At 44.2% G+C, this 14,075-nt stretch overlaps 1 protein-coding gene across 7 annotated transcripts in view; it reads right to left on the minus strand.

The window, feature by feature from the left end:
- Window positions 1-12,679, minus strand: part of arvcfb (ARVCF delta catenin family member b) — a 325,507-nt gene extending 312,828 nt beyond the window's left edge. For 6 of the 7 annotated variants that reach the window (XM_017709694.2, XM_017709689.2, XM_037531888.1 and 3 more), the window contains exon 1: window positions 12,462-12,679. The gene's annotated coding sequence lies outside the window, so the exon portion shown is untranslated. The remainder of the gene's footprint in view (window positions 1-12,461) is intronic. The other variant, XM_017709697.2, reaches the window with a different exon arrangement.
- Between the last annotated feature and the right edge of the window lie 1,396 nt (window positions 12,680-14,075).

Raw genomic sequence — 14,075 nt, forward strand, 5'->3', positions numbered from 1 at the left:
CCATGTCATCTGCATCTCTCTCTGCCCATCTCTCACTCCCTCTTTCTCCCTGTGCTCTCTAGAAATCTCTCTCTCTCTCTCTCTCTCTCTCTCTCTCTCTCTCTCTCTCTCTCTCTCTGAACATATGAATAGCTCTCTCTCACCTGTCGTTCTCTTTATGCCCTCTGCACTTCAATCGCTGTATATTCACCCTCTTGTAGCTCATTTTCTACACATCTCTTCCTCTTCATGTCATGGTCATGCACTGGTGATGGTCTCCTTTACTTACTAAATACAAGCTACAACAGCAACAATAAAAAGTAGTAATGTCTTTTTATCAAATCTTAGTGCATAAATAGTAGGACACCCTCCTAACGATTGATCCAGGTGTTTCAGACACTCCCATTACTAACAGGTGTATAAAATCAAATGCATAGCCATGCAATCCCCATAGACAAACACTGCCAGTAGAACAGGTGGTCCTGAAGAGCTCAGTGACTTCAAAACATGGCACTGTAATAAGACGCCATGTCTCATTTGCCACAAGTCAGTTTGTGAAATTTAAGCCATGCTAGATCTGCCCCAGACAACTATAAGTACTTTTTATTGTGAAATGGAAGCATCTAGGAGCAGCAACAGCCACAAAGTGGGAGACGAAGCAAACCCATAGAGTCGGGCTGTAGCACTCGCTGCAGAATTCCTATTTGCCTCTGGAAGCAAAATCCACACAAGAACTGTGCATCAGGAGCTTCATGAAATGGGTTTGCACGGCTGAGAAGTAGCAACAAGCTTAAGATCACTATGCACAAAACCAAGTGTTGGCTGGAGGACACTGGACTCTGGAGTAGTGGAAGCATGCTCTCTGGAGTGAATAATCACGCCTGCTATATGGCCATCTGATGGAAGACTTGGTTTGGCAGAGGCCAGGAGAAAGTTACCTATCAAAATGCGTGAACAGTAAAGTTTGGTTGAATCCAGCACGACTGCGTCCCTGTGCACAAAGCGAACATGATTTGACGAGTTCGGCATGGAGGAACTCCAGTGGCCCTGACATCAACCCCAGTGAACGTCGACTGCGAGCCAGGCCTTCTTGTCCAACATCAGTGTCTGACATCACAAATGCTCTTAAGTGAACGGGCACAAATATCCAACAGACCCGCTTCAAAATCTTGTGGAAAGCCTTCTCAAAACTTCATATTAATGACTATGGTTTTTGAATGGGATGTCCAACCAGCTTATTAGTTGTGATGGTCAAATGTCCACAATGTACAGAACACAGAACAAAAGATGTAAATGCTTTAAACAGGTGAATGTTTACATATGATACAACTAGATCTATCCATTAATGTTTTTAAAAGGAAGTACTATGCACCCGAGTCAGAATAACACTGTTTAATTAGAGAACTAGCAGGCATTTTATTTATTTCTACTGCTGTCCTCCATCAGAGCCCAGAGACTAATGAGACTGCTTGGTCTCGACACTCTTGCGAAAGCTAATGCACTTCTGAGTGACTTTAATAGGCTGCCTATACAACACATTCAGTGAACCTCTGTGGATTAATGCATCGAGCATTTACACTGCAATGCGTAACTAAACAAATTATAATCAAAAGAGAGCAATAAAAATGCTGTAAATTAGGCAAGGCTGACATAATAAGGGCACTTCATTAACATATGAAGTGAGCTTCTAGTGGAACAGCTGACAGACACTGACACGAACATTCCTCCACCATTGTGGCGGAGCGGAGAAAAGCTGCTATAAGGGAATGACCGTCAAGTCTGAAGAGCTCTTGGATGGGCGAGCAAATTCTCTACAGGAGCCTGGAGTGCGAAGTTTAGCTACAAAGTTCTCTTCCCTGGCAACCATACGGTCTGGTACACCGACCCACGGAGCTGCTTGAATGGACAGAGCCACGTCTGCTGGACTCGGTCCAAAGAGGCACTGGCATTCAAAGTATCTTGTGGTCAAGTATACCAACTCAAAAAAAAAGACAAGTCGGATTATACGACAACAACGTTAAATTAGAAGCACAAAATCTGACCGTGCTGCCATTTATAAATACAAATACATCTATTAAAACAGTAAGTCTGTCATTTGTTATACTGTCCATCCATCTGATCATTCGTCCATCCACTGATCAATCCATCCATAAGATCGATCCATCAATCGTGTATCCATTCTTACATCCACTGAATGAACCATCCAACCACAGATCAATCCAACCATCCACCCTTCAATGCATTTCTCCATCTATCAATCCAATCTGTCGATCCATCAATCATCCGTCCATCTGTCCATCCACTGATCGCACCATACATCCCCATTCAATGATCCATCCATCCACCTATATCCATTCTTCCATCCACTGACAACCATTCAACCACAGATCAATCCATCCATCCAATCATCCAATCATCGTCCATCCACTGATTGCACTGTACATCCAACCAACCCACCATAAAACCGTCCGTTTTAAATGCCGGTAACATGGTTGACACAGTAAACAGTGGCCATTTAAAAGTGTCCCAAAAACTGTTCACCTACTAAGAATGGAGTTTTTTAACTATAGTCTACATAGTTTGGACTGGTTTTCCTAACTTTAAATGTACTTAAAGCGTGCTCTGTGAGACTAAAACACAAATAGCATCAGACACTGCTGCGTTAGACTACAATAAAACGTGAGTGGGATGTCCCTCAAACCAAAAAGTGCCAGATCTGTGCTGAAACTAGATGTCAAGGAAATAAAGCAGAAAAATGTCCTTTTCCTTCACGTCATATTCTGTTCAACACGAACTGCGCACAATTATGGCCAGAGCCGTTTCTTCATCTCCGTGATTTGCGTTGACACCTGTAGAAAAATGATGTCGACCCCAACAATGTGGGATTTCAAGTCGGAACCAAACGCGTTTAGATAAGTGATTCAGCACAGATTGTGCCATTGTACGACTGGCAATTAACTCCCAAAAGCTAAATGAGTAAATGGGTGCTTAATTATCTATTTTACATTGTTAAAGGACACAATAACATCACATAATGGGGGATCCTCAGTGCACCCGGTTTCAATCATTAGCATCAGCTTCCTCTGCTTTTAGTCTTTTATAGCTCACGTACACGCACACTCTGCTGATGGCGGCGAACGTCCAGGCAGGCCGCATCTATCCAGCCGTCAAAGCAAGTAGAAATGAAAACCTACGCACAGACATGCACAGGTACAAAAACATACCTAAAATTTAGGTCATGTCATATGATCTCTATCCCTCAGTCTCGATCAATAGCTCAAAGCAAGCATTTGCACTCATGTACTAGGTCAAGGGTTGGCAACCCAACTTAAGAACAGCCACTGTCCTTTCAACAAAAATCAATCTACCTTGGGAGCCACAACATTTTATGTCCACTTACTTCAGAAATGTTTTACCATCTGTAAAAGTGTCTCAGCATGTGTTAATTATCCTATTGTAGGCTAAAAACATGACAAAACAAAAACACAGACTTTGCTCTGCTTTTCTCGCATCTCTAGCAGGAAACTTCTCCTCAGAGCTAGAGCTGACTGAACTCAGCTTCTCTGCTTCTTGTTTGAATTTTCCTGTTCCACCTTAAATGGTGCCTGAGGCGCCAGAACGTAGCTGCTGCACCATTTAAGGTGGAATCGAAAAAGAAGCCGTGAATCAGAAGCTGATTTTTTGGGGGGTTTTTTTGTTGCAGAATAAACATATCAGGCAACCAGCTCAAGTGATAAATGCAAACAAGCCCATTCGTATTCAAATTATCAACGTTCAGCTTAAAGCTCTCTTGGTCTTTTCGTTAGCGATCAGCTAGGCAAGAATGTTGACCAACAGTCTGTATATATACACACTGTATATGTCTATATATTTATATTTACAGCATTTGGCTGACGCTCTTATCCAGAGCGACTTACAATTTGAGCATTTTATACAGGGAGGCCAAGGTGGTGTTAGGAGTCTTGCCCAAGGACTCTTATTGGTATAGTGTAGGGTGCTTGCCCTAGTGGGGGATTGAACCCCAGTCTACAGTGTAGGATGCAGAGGTGTTAACCACTACACTAACCAACCACTTTATATATTAGGACTGGGCAATAAAATGATAATTATTGTAATCCAGCGTCTGAAATGTGGAGTTATATATTCTCTGAGTGGAAAGATTGGTTATCTGTTCTCCTGTGACCAAGTGACTAGACAAGTGGTGTAACTACTGTCCTACACTGAATTCACCCCTTTCCGTACATCCTAACCAGCTTTAGCAGCACTAAAATCACGTCTGCTCATCAAAACAGCGCTGTTACAGAGCTCGTTCATATTTTAGTACTAGTGCATTCCCAAGCAACGAAAGTGAAAGAAAGAAGTGGGTTCATGTCAGTTACAGCACTGATTTAAACAAAGGTAAACTGAGGAAGCTGTGAGGCATTAGAGAGAGGGAGAGCACCACCTTGCCAGGCTAGCTGTTTTCAGACGGCCAACTTGAAGCAGTGCTCCGTCACTCACACAACACAGTGAATTGATGTTACTGTAGATCAAACTAGACAAAAAAGTGCAGACTTCAGTTTAAACTTGCCTAAAAGGAGGACTGTTTGTCTGGTGTTGATATATTGCCATTCATCCCTCAAACTACAGAGAAGTCCAGTCGTCTGCTAGCTGGTGTCTGAATACCGTGATATGCTCTAATATGGTAGGAGTGATGGTAGTGAGACTGATGACCAGACAGCTAAAAATAGTTGTTTTTTTAATTCAATTACCAATATTGCAAAAATTGCGACCATACTTCTCCAGCTGATACAAACAGGCAATCAGACAATGTCTCCCACTGTCCCATGACAGATTTGTGAAAATTAGTGTTGGTCATGCTCTGACCATAAAGGGCAGTTTAAAACAGCAACTGACCACCAAGGAGGAAAAAAACATGCATTCATGCGTTTGGTTTTCTAATGGGTCATTTTGTACATCTGTTTTTTTAATAGGAGACAATAACATGCTACTGATCATCCACTGTAATGCTGAGCTCTTTGGCATCTCTCTTCTGCTGCATTCATTATTTTGAATCTTTGCTGACACTTCAATGCCACAGAAGCCTTCAGCGCTGTCAAAACCAAATCAAAAGACTTTCACGATGGAGGAAAAGAAAATAAATCGATGCAAACGTTTCTGCTCCGACGGCATCAAACCTGATCAGCCGTGAACTAGCAGACACCAAAGGGTTCGGTGTGGCGCAGCTGATTGGAGGAAAATAATAAAGCACCTGTGTGTGAGATCATTAACCGGCCTTGAGCTACTGAAGTCATCTGAGGTGAAGAGCAAATGCCTCGTTCTACGAGCTCTGCCTCGTTGCCTGCATCCAGAACTAACCAGAAGGGAATTACAAGGTTTGTTGACATGCCACAAATATGATTTATGATACTGCATCGGAGTATTCAGAGTATTTTAATCAAAAGTGCAGTGCTGCCTTTCCACTTGTACAACCCTCCCCAACCAACGCACCCCACTCAGCTTGAGAAGGCTCTTAAAACACATCACAGATAATATTTAAAACTGCAGCCCTCAAACTGCAATTTTAACATCAAAATAAGTCCGTTTTCAGCCTTAAGCACAACTAAAATCCATTTGCAGTCAGACAAACTTAACAACTCTATTTACAGCAGCTTGTAGGAATTCACAGAGCCATTCAGCTTAGAAGAACTTGCAAATGTCATGACAAACCAAGGGTCACAAAAAGCGCCGTTTCAGTAGTTAGGGTTAGTTAGTAGTAGCAAAACTGTTCCCACGGTACATCGTACATTTCAGTGATTATTGACTTCACTCTGCTCCCCGACTGGAAATAATCATGTATTATATATCTGGACTAGTTTTGGGGGAGGGGCTTATTATGGCTGGATTGATTTCACACAAAAGAATTCCATCTGAACCGTGGACTGATTGAGAAATTCCAGGTCACATTTCTGTGTGCATGTCTGCAAACCCCAGACCACCAATTTCAGGAAGACCAGAGATCACTCCTGACCACATATACCAAACGTGTAGAGCATGCAGAGTGTGAAATTGCCCCAAGAGCTTGCTTAGTGTGAAGCATCCATTTTCTAAGTCGCTTCTCCCTCAGGGTCGCGGGGGAGGTGCTGGAGCCTTATCCCAGCGGTCATCGGGCAGAAGGCAGGATACACCCTGGACAGGTCGCCAGTCCATCGCAGGACAGGCAGACACTCACTCACTACAATTCAGCATGTCCAACTGGCCTGACTGCATGTCTTTGGACTGTGGGAGGAAACCGGAGAACCCGGAGGAAACCCACACAGACACGGGGAGGACAGCCAAACTCCACACAGAGAGGACCCTGGTCACCCGGCTGGGGAATCGAACCCAGGCCCTCCTCGCTGTGAGGTGGCAGCGCTACCCACTGGGCCACTGGTGTGAACCAATCAAGCTTTTTCTTTAGTTCTGTTGGTTGTGACAGATGTGAACACTCCACCTGTCCGCACCAAACAATGGAAGTGTGGTCTGCCAAGATCTCAATCCAAGTCCAAGTGAAACCTGACTCAGTTCACTGGTGGCCAATAGGGCTGCAACAAATTTTTGCTCCCACACTTTTGAGGATTTTGTTCTTGAGGCTGTTAACTTTAATGTCAAAACGTTCCTAGTGAGCACAAAAAAGACGCGTAACGTCACCAACTAATCAACTACTAAATCAGTTGCCAATGTTGTGCCCCTAGTGGCCAATCAAGCTTTCTTCTTTAATTTGGTTCGTTTTGAGAAATGTGAACACTCCACCTGTACTGGAGTCCACACCAAAAAAATGGAAGTGTGGTCTGCCATGTTCTCAGTCCATGTCCAAGCGAACCCTGATTCATTTCACTGGTGGTGGTAAGGCATTCTTATGAATATAATTAAGGCAGATTTTTACTCCTTGGTGGTCAATTGCTGTTTTAAACTATCCTTTATGGTTGGAACACAACAAACACTCCTCAACCAGTGGAACATTTCACAAATCTGTCATGGGACAGTGGGATAAAATTTGTTTTACCAGCTGGAAAAGCACAGCCGCAGTTTTTGTAGTAGTCATAATTTAAGAAAGAGAACGGATTATTTTTAGCTGGCGACGAATGGCTCCTGTTACAAATGCTAAACAAATGGTCAAGAACAGTGCTGAACTGTTTACTTTCTCAACAACGTCAACGTAGTACGAACAGCGAACATTTACTGGCTCAGTACATCAGTAATGGATCACACAGCCAGCTAGCCAGCCTCACTTCTACCTCACCCATGTCAGAGCATATCACAGTATTCAAACACCAGCAAGCAGACGTCTGAATCTGTTCCATCGTAGGGTTTGAGGGGTGAACCGCAATATATCCAACATCAGACAAACAGAGTCCTCCTTTTAGGTACTTTTAAACTGAAAGCAGTGTTTGTGTCTTATTTGATCTACAGTATCATCAATCGCTGTGCTGTGCAAGTGACTGAGCGCTGCTTCAGGTTAGCCAGGTGCTAGAAACAGCTAGCCTGGAAAGATAGTGCTCTCTCGCTTTCCAATGCCCCACAGCTTCTTCAGTTTTGTTCTCATGATATCAGCGCTGTAACTTGCATGAACTCACTTCATTCTTTCACTTTTGTTGCCCAGGAATGCACCAATACTAAAATATTAATTTGGCGCCGTAACACAGGATGTTAGGACAGAAACAAGTTCAGTACAGTTACACCACTTATCTCGTCACTCGCACTTGAGAACCAATCGCCGGTCGCTCCACTTAAATGGAATGTACAACTCCACGTTTCGGATGTTGCTAAAGTATATTTGGGGATTCACCTCTCTAATCATGTCGAAAAACTCAGAAATGCACCATCTCCTGGTGACAGCAGAGTAGCGTCACTTTCCTTGCAGTAGAAAATGCCACCAGGGCTGTCGCTGAACGTGGAAGTGTGAGAATGGTCTATTGTATCGAAAATGTATCAAAACTTTATTGCTCTATCGAGAAAAGGTTATATTGCGATTAATTAAAGCCCAGCCCTACCCTGAGGCTGCTTTTATTATGGTTGGGGATTTTAACAGGGCAAACCTGAAGAAGGTTCTGCCAAAATACTACTAACACATCCCACCTGAGGAGAACAGACTCTTGACCACTGCTACACCACAATAAAGGACAGTTACAAACCCCTCCCCTGCTCTGCCCTCAGCAAAGTTGATCACACTTCTATACTTCTCCTGCCCACATACAAAAAAAGACTTAAAACAGGCAAAACCAGTTCTTAGATCCATCTATCAATGGAGTGAGGAGGCCATCTTCACGCTTCCAGTCTGTGGATTCAAAGCAGTCCTGAGGATGTTCCGTGATGCGGCTGGTACAGACGTCAATGACTCCATCACAAGCTACATCAGTAAATGCACTGAAGACACGGTACCAAAAATCAATGTCGGATCATTTCCCAACCAGAAATCCTGGATCAATGCTGAAGTTCAAGCCAAACTAAGAGCTTGGGCGGCTGCCTACAACTCTGGTGACCCTAGCTACAAGAAGGCCAGATATGACCTTCAGAGGACCATCAGGCTGACCAAAAGGAGCTACAGAAACAGAGCGGAATCCAACTATCTTGGCTCTGATCTCAGACGTATGTGGAGTGGCCTGTGCACCATCACTGACTACAAAGAAGATGTGATCTGTGATGGGGGCTCCTCCTCCTCCTCATCTGCAGATGAACTTAAAGCTCATTATGCTCGTTCTGAGGCAACTAAAACCTCACCTGCTGAGAAACTCCCAGTAGATGAGAGCTGTGCTCTAGTAATTCCACTGTCTGAGTTGGTGAGATCCTTTAGGGCAGTTAACCCACGCAAGGCACCCAGTCCCGATGGCGTCCACAACCGTGTATTTAAAGCATGCACCAACCAGCTGGCTGAGGTTTTCACTGACATCTTTAACATCTCCTTAAGACTGTAAGTGATTCCCAAGTGCTTTAAGGAAACAACACTTGTTCCATTCCCCAAGAAATTGTCTGTCGCCTGCCTGAATGACTACCACCCTGTTGCACTGACATCTGCACTGATGAAGTGCTTCGAGCAGCTGGTCAAAGCTCACATCTGCTCAACACTTCTAGCCACAATGGACCCTCACCAATTTGCATACCTCTCCAACAGATCCACATGACGCCATTGCACTAACAATACACACTGCTCTCACACACCTGGACAGAAAGAACACACATGTAAGAATGCTGTTCATAGATTACAGCATTCAACACAATCATCCCTGAGCTCACAGACTTGGTTTGAACTCATCTCTGCAAAAATGGATACTGGACTTCCTGACAAGCAGACCCCAGGTGGTGAAAGTTGGTAACAACTTCTCCTCCACAATGACTCTGAGCACAGGGGCTCCCCAGGGATGTGTGCTCAGCCCCCTTCTGTACTCCCTGTATACACATCTAACATCATCAAGTTTGTCGATATCACTACCATCTGAGGCATCATCACTGATGGAGATGAAACTACCTACAGCGATGATGCCAGTGCTCTGTCAGAGTGGTGCCATGACAACAATCTCTGTCTCAACATCAGCAAAACAAATGAGATGATTGTGGACTACAGGAAGTGGCAGAGGGATGGTCACTCTGCCCTAGTCATCAATGGAGCCGAAGTGGAGAGAGTCAGCAGCGTGAAGTTCCTCGGCATACACCTCACTGATGGCTTCACCTGGTCCCTTCACACCAACACTATCGAGAGATCTGCCCGTCAGCATCTCTTCTTCCTGCGTAGGCTCAGGACATTTGGTCTGCCTCCTCAGATCCTCACCAACTTCTACAGATGCACCATCGAGAGCTTCACAGGCTGCATCACTGTCTGGTACAGCAGCTGCACCGCCTACGACCGCATGGCCCTGAAAGGAGTGGTGAGGATGGCAGAAATCATCATAGGCAACAAACTACCAGCCTTACATGTCATCTACAAGTCCCGCTGCCTCAGGAAGATCAAACAGATCCATTTAGACAGCGTCACCCTGCACACGGCCTGTTCACCATCCTGCCATCAGGCAGGAGATTTTGTAGCATACGGGCTAGAACAGCCCGGTTAATGAACCTCCTTCCCCATCACGTTCAATGATGACATGAGAAGGAGGGGCCATCCTACCCACCCAGAAAGAGCGAGGCCAACTGTCCTCTCTTGGACTCCCGGCTACAGATGGCTGTAGCATCACCAGGGATCGAACTCATTCCAGCTGGGCCACTGGGGAGTGATTTAGTTTCATGCTGAGTTAAAGAGGTCCACCTCCAAAAGGGTCCAATGGTCATCCACCCAAAGAAGCTGGTTCAGCAGCAAACTTAACACCTGGTTAGACGCATTTAGCAATGAAAAGTGAAAACGTAGAACGTAAGAACCAGGGATGAATATGTGCACATATCAGAATCTGATTAGTCATTTTCAGAATGCCTGATAGCCAGACTCAAAGCTACACCACCCAGGAGCCACAGATAGCAGTAAACCCAGGAGCTGCTCTGTGCTTTCGCTTCTGCTCATTGTGCTGATCAAAGCTGTTTCTATTCATCCATACTGCACATATACTCCAGCTGCATTTTCTCCAAACTGCAGAAACCTGCATTTAACGCACAGCATCAGGACCAGCGCCAGGCTCTTCATTCCATAACACTGCAGATCAGAAAGTGCCAAAGTACTTCAAATAATGACCACCTCAAAAAGATTCAGGTCAACAAGTGCAAGGACAATAAAAATACAAATTGGACCACCAACAGTCTGGTTAAAGGGTAATTCCACCAATTTGTCCAAACGTTTTCCCATAATTCAGTGGACGAGACGTAAAGTCATTTAGAGTAATTTATTGAGCCGTGATGTGATAGGATGGAGAGGTCAACACAAACGTAGCCATTTTGTTTACTGTCCAAAATTGCCAGTGAACCTACACGTGTCTAGGTTTGTAATGATAACGATTGAGATACTAAGTCATAAGTAGATGTGCATTTCCAGAAGGAACTGCAAGTGTGCTTGAAAAGAGCTGCAGGTGTGTGTGTGTGTGTGTGTGTTTGTGTGTGTTTGTGTGTGTTTGTGTGTAGGTGAACAACACCTCCTTAGGTGTGGTGTGTGTCTCACACCATCTATCCGGTTGTGATAGAGTAAACATTTCCCCGAGTTATGACTGTTTGTCCAGAGGGTGCAAATCAGACTGAAACAAGGCTTCTCCACTAAGAGCTGCGTAATAACAGAGTGACAGTTCATTTGAATGACTCTCCCCCCTCAAACACACACACACACACACACACACACACACCTACCTGCAGCTCCTTTCAAGCACTCTTGCAGTTCCTTCAGGAAATGCACATCTAGCTATAAAATACTGTCACGACTCTCTTATAAGACATCACAATACAGAAGAAAGCTAATAAGTATCTTATATTTATTCCTTGCTATCTCAGAATTGTGACCGATCTTAGAATTAGACAGAACGTCATTATCAAGAGATGCTAAGTAGTATATAACAGTACAGTCTTGAGATCCTACATCATGGTTACAAGATATTTTATCATTAGTATGAAACAGCAGGTCATATGTCATAATTAGAAGATATCAAGTCATATTTAAGGAATGTTTTCATTACTGGGACTAAATGCCTTTATTTCTCTTCTTCAGTGACAGAAACAGGCTTCCATGCATAACAGAACACAACCGCCTAAATATGCACTATAATATTGCATCAAGTCGACATTCAATACAATAATTTGCTGACTGTAAACCGTGAAACCGAATCGCCACGATAAAGCGGGCGCTCCGATAACCGCCCCACCCCTCTAAGCACTATCGGTTTTACTGGGCAGTTTTACTGCTGGCTAAGGGGGAAATATGTGCCCACTGGTCCACCTCAGAGTTATATAGCAGATATTTATTCTCTCATTGATGACACACACAGCTCTACTACAGCCTGACTGACTGACGGAACACAACGCCGTAAAAACCCAAGAGGAGGCGTTTAGTCGATTATTCGTCTACAAACCGCCACGGTTCGCCTTTTAAACGGTGGAAGCTACAAGTTCCAGTCACCACAAAGCAAAAGAAAACAGACCTGGCGTCTCCTTCTCACACTGGAGTTGAAGAGAACTTGGTAACGTTAAGCTCGCCAGCGTCTTGTCCGAATTCCCCCGTTCCACCTTAAATGGCGCACCATTTAAGGTGGAACGGGGAAATTCGAACAAGACCTTCTGGCGAATAGGAAACCAAGTTGAGGCGCTCTCGCGCTGCTGCCCTAGCAACCAGCGCAACGGTCTTAACGGTCCAAACTCACTCGTTAGCACAGTCTTCTCCAAAATAAACCCCCCAAAACTCAAAACCTCCTTCCAATTTCGGCTCAAACGACAATTCTTGGTCACTTAAGCTCCCAGAAAGAAACTACACCCACATTTATTTCAAATTTCAGCTGTTTTTTTGCTCGTAACTGACGCGGACGCTATAAACCCCACTCCACATTCATCCTCTCGCTGCTTACCGTCAGTAAGATAAACGCCGCTCGGCTCGGGCCAGGTGCGCTTTCCTTCCACTTCAGGCTGCCGGTGAAAACCTCGAGGTCCTGTGGACCCTCCGGAGGGTCAGACGAGTAGCTTTTCCTTCAAGCGCAGCTTTTATTTCCAAACATGTGAGGCGGCTGCGCTGCGTCGCCTCGCCTCGCCTCTCCTCTCCACAGCTACAACAACAAACGCACGGAGGAAAATCTCAGCGCCCTGAGTGCTGCAGCTAAGCCCCGCCCACTACTACTTCTAGGAACGCGGCTCAGCTCTCCTATTGGTCCGCTGATGGCTTTAATCACTGTGGCAGCGGACAGACCATTCCTCATTGGCTGAAGCGCTGTCAATCAACGTAGCTTGCTCTAAGTGCCTGATGTTTTAAACTGAGCTGCGAAATTACTGTTTCCACAGCTGCTGCAGGTCAGATCACCAATCAGGTGGTCAGGTATTCAGAAGCAGGCCCTAATGGTTTATATGCATGTAATCTTATAGTTTGATCTAGTTGAGTTTTAGTGGATTTCTGCTTGAAATGCTGGAAGGTTGATTTTCAGGTTCACTGTCTTGCTGGCAAGTACCTGTTGTAGGACATGCTGGCCACACACACACACACACACACACACACACACACACACACACACACACACGCACACAGCTTTATACTTGAGCAAAGAGCACATTGAATCTATGCAGACTTCTGATTTATTACTAATTGCTTATCACTAATGAGTGCTGTGGATGCGTGAATAATGTAATCATTCATATACAAGCCCTTTGTGTCAGGACAGTGAAGAAGACTGGATGATTCTATTTCTTCATCACTGTCCGGTCTCTTTTCTACTTAATCTCTGCTGTCGTGAGCATATACTGTTCAAAGCACACCGATTCATCCAATGAGCATTGTTTAATAATAGATATGGTGTATACACACGCATGCACACACACACTAAGGGGGCAATTACTTTTTCACATAGCTCCAGGTAGAGCTGAACAGCATTTTTCATCCAATAAATGACAGTAAATGAAATCATCATTTAAAAACAGCCATGTACACATGTATGTACAATATGTATATATATATATTGTACATACACATGTAGTATCGCAAAATGTATGTATATATGTTTCGGTATGTTTATGTTCATTTTTTGTTGTGTTTTTAATCTATCATGGCTTTTTAAATCATAGAAAAGACTAAAAATAAATAACTAGATGTGCATTTCCTGAAGGAACTGCAAACATGCTTGAAAAGAGCTGCAGGTGTGTGTGTGTGTGTGTGTGTGTGTGTGTGTGTGTGTGTGTGTATTTCTGTGTAGGTGAACAACACCTCCTTAGGTATGTGTGTGTGTGTGTGTGTGTGTGTGTGTGTGTGTGTGTGTGTGTGTGTGTGTGTGTGTGAGAGAGAGGGAGAGACGTATGTGTTTGAGGGGGGAGAGTCATTCAAATGAACTGTCACTCTGTTATTACGCAGCTCTTAGTGGAGAAGCCTTGTTTCAATCCAATTTGCATCCTCTGAACAAACAGTCATAACTCAGGAAATGTTTACTCTATCACTTATCCGGATAGATGGTGTGAGATAAGACCCCTTCAGGATTATTTTG

This window comes from Pygocentrus nattereri, chromosome 20 (assembly GCF_015220715.1).
Source record: "Pygocentrus nattereri isolate fPygNat1 chromosome 20, fPygNat1.pri, whole genome shotgun sequence".
Classification (NCBI taxonomy): Eukaryota; Metazoa; Chordata; class Actinopteri; order Characiformes; family Serrasalmidae; genus Pygocentrus; species Pygocentrus nattereri.